The sequence below is a fragment of the Haliotis asinina genome, chromosome 13, assembly GCF_037392515.1.
Source record: "Haliotis asinina isolate JCU_RB_2024 chromosome 13, JCU_Hal_asi_v2, whole genome shotgun sequence".
Taxonomy (NCBI): domain Eukaryota; kingdom Metazoa; phylum Mollusca; class Gastropoda; order Lepetellida; family Haliotidae; genus Haliotis; species Haliotis asinina.
The window spans coordinates 24,621,316-24,627,478 of record NC_090292.1 but is presented as its reverse complement, the minus strand read 5'-3'; the positions used below and the strand labels follow the sequence as shown (position 1 = coordinate 24,627,478).

Sequence of the window (6,163 nt, the reverse complement as noted above, 5' to 3'; positions counted from 1 at the left end):
CGTGACCGGAATGCCCACGAAAGATTTGATGTTCATAAGGTTGGTTGATTGTTGTCTTTTTCAATTCAATTAACAGCGCACCCGAACGTAAGTGTCTGATGTTCTTTACGTCCCCAGCAATACCTTGAATACCCTTAGATACTGCGAAAGGGTTCATTTTTAATGGTGTCTTGTCCGGAGTCTCAAGAAAACGTGGCCAGTACTCAATTGATATAGACGGTCAGTGGTCAGTATCAACAGGATCAATTTCAAGTGGACGTTTTGTTTATCTGGGGGTTATGTCATAAGCCATGGTTAGTCTAATTTGGTTCATCATCCGAGCTGCCCACCCACCACTGTGTATCACAAGGACAATGCTAAAGAAAGCGGGCCTCCAGCTTGCAGCACCAAGGATGCCCGGATGATATACTTCAGTAGAAGAATTATAACTAATTAGTCTACCAGATTGGCCCATGAGCCATTGCCTTCTGGCACAAAACTCTAGACAAAGTTCACATCATCATAATTTGTATATTTCACAATCAAAAAAGTTACACATCAACAGTAGTGCCAAGAGCAAAATTCACAACAATTCCAAATCAAATTTACATACATAGTCCATGCACAGAGCTTGGCATGACCAGCCGATTGGTTGAATCGGGCCCATTCAACCACCCGTTTGGTGAAGTTAGGGCCGTAGTGGTGTTTCGGGCAAATGGAATGCAGTTAAAAGCCCAACTGCTCTCAACCACCAGGATGCTGTCCTCCACCTAAATGGGACGCAACCCACCGCAAAGAGGTTGCCCAATTTAGTCAAGTCAAATATTTTTTTTTTATTCCGTACGTAGGCCACAGGCCCATATACAATATACACGCAATTGTTAAAAATATAAGTTAAATATTACAGGGTATACATATCAATGGTACATGTGGATTGTATTAACAGATTCTTGTCACTATAAATATAACATTGTGATATAAACATATATACACACAAATGTAAATATATGGTTAAAATGTACGAACCGGTGGTTTGAAGAAAAATTATTGAAGTTTGATTGTCCTGCTTTTATAAGCATGATAGATATATTTACATAAATTTCTTAAAGTTGTTTCATTGTTCGTTGATAACAGAGACTTAAATTTATAGTAGTTTGGTTGTTTCTGATATATACATGGCAAGTATTTTAATCTTAGTGCGTTATATTCAGTACATATAAAGATGAAATGGTACTCGTCTTCTACACCTAGATTACACAGAGGGCAACTACGTTCAGCAACCTCGACATTCAACCATCTACCTTCATTATACTTTAGCCTTAATAATCCACATCGGAATTTGGTCAAAATATTTCGAAACTTTTTGTCCAATATACATGATAAATATTTTTCTGGAGTTAACAGACTTTTAAACTCACGGTACATATGGTATCGTGAACTGTTATTCAATGTACTGTTCCATGATTGAAAAAAATATATTGACTGCAACAGTCTTGAATGTACTTAAAAATAAAGCTGCGTCACCAACTGTCTGGGACATCCAGACGTAACCAAACCCATGTGCAAAAAGTATTTCTCTTATGTAAGAAGCATATGTCTTGTAGCCACAGTTATCGTAATACACTTGCATTTTGTACACTTTCAAGGGGATTCTATCTTCATGCATATGAATAACCTTTACCCAATATTTCAAAGTTTTACACAATGCGTTTATATAGAGAGGATATCTTCCACATTCGCCATATACAATAGCAGTAGGTGTTTGAGGGCTGACATTCAAGAAACGTTTGCAGGCTATTAAATGGACCTTTTCTATTTCATAAAATCTATGCATTCCCCAGATTTCTGCTCCGTACAGTAATATCGGCTGTATCTGGGCATCAAAAATTTTGAAGTACACACTGGGGTCTATTATTCCAATTCCATTTAAATTACTTATTACTTCCATTAAGGCCCGCTTGCCCCTCAATGCTAAATCAGTGATGCAATTTCTCATCTTGAATGTTGACGAAAATACAACTCCCAGATATTTATAAGTACTTAATGTTGTTATTGGCTGGCCATTTAAAAACCACTTTTCATTCCTTGCTAAGCGCCCTCCCCTTCTAAAAACAACTATATTTGTCTTGTCTAAATTTACCTCTAGACTTGAATATTCAGAGTAATTGTGCAGTATATTAAGTTGATTCTGTAAGCCTGTAATTGTATCAGATATAAGAACAACATCATCTGCAAACATAAGTAACATTATTCCTAATAGGTCGGGAAATAACTGCACTCCATATTTGCCATATCTAGATATGTCATCTGATAATCCATTAATGAAAAAGGAAAACAATACGGGGCTAAGAACACAACCTTGCTTTAAACCAATTGGACAATCAAAATATTCAGTATACCCATTATAACCTCTAACACAGGCTGTTACTGAACTATATATACTCATGATAGCAGATAGCATTTTCCCCTGAAGACCAGATTTGAATAAGCACTTGTATAACTTAGGACGGTCAATTGAGTCAAAGGCTTTTCTAAAATCAATAAAAGCAACATATAACTTTTTCCTTTTCTTAATTAGACATTTTTCTATAACACCATGTAAAGTAAAAATATGATCAATCGTAGAGTACCCTTGTCTAAAACCAGCTTGTGTTTCGGGAATTTTACTCCTTATATTTGCCCAGGTTCTGATGCAGACATTTAAAATGGACGTATATAATTTACTTAACATGCACAGTATTGAAATCCCTCTGTAATTATCTGGGTTTTTGCGATCGCCCTTTTTATGTAAAGGAATAACTATTGCTTTCGTCCAAGCCATGGGAAAAACGCCTGTATCAAAAATCTTATTAAACAATACCTTTAAAAAGGGCATAATAACATGCTTAGATGATTTCAACAGCTCAGTAATTACACCATCACTACCCGCTGACTTGCCATTTTTCAGATGGGAAAGACATGAACATATTTCCTCATCAGTGATAGAGGACTCAAGAATATAGCTATCAATATCATTTAAAGGAATATTCACATCAGGACAGAAAACATCATTCTCAGTGGTATCGTCAGCTAGATTTCTAGGTGTGAACAACCCTTTAAAATGATTATACAGTAAAGATTTGTCTAGTGGACAACGTGGGCTCTTTGTAGCATTCAGACTTCTCAGCTCTTTCCAGAACGCAGAAGTGTTATGGATGGAAGATTTTAACTTAGAACTTTTCTTACGACAAGCAATGGGGTGCTGTGGACACATTCTGTCCCGGGTCCACACGGGAGGAGAGCACTTAGCGTTACCCAGCACCCACCACGAGGAGGTGGCTCTTCATGGGTGCCTGTATTCCAAAAGGTTTCAACTTTATTGTGGTGTCATCCTTTCTCTGAATCACGAGAAAACGTGGCCAGAGAACGTGGGCAGTCCTTTGTCGTTTCCATCTGGATCAGTGTCAAGTTATTCTTTGTAATAGGAGTTCCGGACGCCATAGTTAGTGAGGAATGGTACTTCATCCGAGCCCCCCATACTCCTTGGAGTATCATAAGGAGAATGCTTAACACAAGCGGGTCAGCTACAAAGCACCAAGGATACCCAGGTGATATACTCCGGCAGAAAATATAAAGAATCTAGCAGATTGACCCATGAGCCACCGTCTTCTGGGCATAGGGCTTGGCATGACCAGCCGATTGGTTGAACTGGGCCCATTCAACCAACCGTCTAGGTGGAGTTAGGGCTTAAGTGGTGTGTTGAACAAAGGGGAAGCGGTGCTCCCAGAGCCCTCAACCACCAGGATCCCGTCGTCCACCGACGCAGGGCCGCTACCCACGACAAACGTGTTGATGGACCAAATATGCTAAGAAGACGGTCGCCAGTTTAACTGCAACTCCTCCAACCATCTTCTACTCTTCTGCCGTTTCTCGTCTGCCTATGACTACTGCAAGTATCTCTTGCCAGACCGATCTGGCATGGGTCACATTTTCTCAGCCTATCTCAGCCGATAAAAACCTCTGATGCACAAACACCCGCACGTCCAAAGCATGAAACGGAAAAGAAAGAAAAGAAACTGCAGAAACTAAGGCAGATAGAGCAACTGCCAAATCCCAATCCTCGATCGCCATTGGAAGAACCATGAATCCACAAAGCATGATTGAACAGAACTGCAGAGGACTTCAGAATAATTTTAATAAACTGCAGTTATTCATCCAAGATTTTCCAAGAAATCTGCCAAAACGAAAAGAACCAATAAGTTCGACATCCATTGGTGCAGTTCCTACCACTCCTTTTACCCTTTCGGTGTTAAAGCTACAGACGGCACTTCTGTCCTGTTCAGGCAGGGCATCCCCCACAGCCCTGTTCCACCAACCTACAAACTTTAGCTGTGTGCATCACTCTGAACATAGCGTTTACTATGTTCACTCGATCTTCCTGTATCCTCAACTGACTGCCTATCAGATCTTCAAAACATACATATTTTTACAAAACCCTTTATAATCATGGACGACTTCAACGGTCATAAGCCCCTAGTGGCGTAGTACTGACACAATCAACAAGAGAAAGGTTCTGGAACTTACTCTGTTCTCGATCTATCACTTACTGATTCTAATCTTCTAAACGAGTCTGAATGGTGGGTCCATGATGACCTTTGTGGAAGCGACCACAACCCCACATATCAGCAGGTAAAATTGATCTCAACACAATAGCACCTTACTGGTTTTTATCTTCAACGCTCTGGCAGATGGATCGAACGATGATGGCCAGGTTGCCAATTTGTCATTGGATCCACTGTCTCCTGAAGAATCTCAGACAACAGTTCCATCTTCACTGCGAGGCCAAGGCTATATTCACAGCTTTGCCCTACATGAAACACCAGAACCATTCGAAAAATAATATCGTTTTAACAGACTCATTATCTTGCCGTCAAGCATTTCAGAATGTTACTCTGTCACCCTATCATCTTGGACGTTTTCTACTGGTTGCCAGGTCACGTCAGCATTGCAGCTAAAACGAAGACCGATGCTGCAGTTCTTGATAAGTACTTCTCTGCACTGCTGATGCCGTACACTGACTTCAAACCCACTGTCATAACTTATTCTCAGGACCCTAAGCAAAAAACGGTTACACACCCAGGTAGGAAGAAATACACTTCATGGACTGAAGTGAACAATTGGATATACTTACTTGGGTTGTCAGGCAAGACATGATGAAATGTTTTTTGCGGCGATGTCGTACTGGCCACAGCCGATTTACTAAGGACTATCTGCTGAAAACGGATGGGGATGTATCTCCCATGAAGTGTTCACCATCACACATATGTTGCTTGACTGTGTAAACCTATCTGTTGCAAGTAAGTCCCATTAAGATGTGAGAAATCTGAAAGATCTGTTTTCCCTGTAAGTGCGTATCATAGATTACCTGAGGACAGTTGACCTGTATCATATGCTTGCTTGTGTATTTAGTGCTATGTCATTTCCTGTTTTTAAATGGTAGTGAAATGAAAGGGTATGTTTTTGAAATAGGGCACTTTTGGACCATGGACTTTGAATGGTAATTCATGCAAAATTGATCTCGTCACCATATGGCTGGACTGAAAGATGTGCCGTTAAGCCCAACTCAACTCATTGCAAGGGATAAAAACGGAGGATCATCACCTTTTAACAAGTGTTCGCGTTTATATCGCGTATGGCCAAGCGACATCGTCGCACAATGAGCTTCTCAAATCTGGACTGACAACCCAAGTAGGTGTAACCAGTGCAGGGTTTTATTGCATGTAATGTATTGACACCTACTTCAGTGTCCCACTTCTTCTGTATCAGATATAACATCTACATTTGTTGAGTGCTGCCATCATGTTTTCAGAAATGCCATCTTGGCTGGGTAACCAATGAAAGACGACGTCACACTGGCCAGTAGCAAGATCATTATGTAATCATTAGATTTGAGAGGTAACCAGCAAAGGACGATGACGTACTGGCCTGTAGTAGTGAGTGAGTTAATATTTAACGTCACATCGGCAATATTGCAGCCATATCGTGACGAGAACGAATAAAATACAAATGAATGCACGGACATTGCAAAACCCTGTCAGCGAAGGACAGTAAAACTGACTAGAATATCACAGAATAGAATATAAAACTAGTGGATAGACCTAAAACAATGTATCAAAGAGGACAGTACAATATCAAAATGAGCTAT

General features: G+C 40.1%; 1 pseudogene; it reads right to left on the bottom strand.

The window, feature by feature from the left end:
• Positions 1 to 1,023: 1,023 nt before the first annotated feature.
• On the bottom strand, positions 1,024 to 2,018 carry LOC137259460 (uncharacterized; annotated as a pseudogene).
• Between the last annotated feature and the right edge of the window lie 4,145 nt (positions 2,019 to 6,163).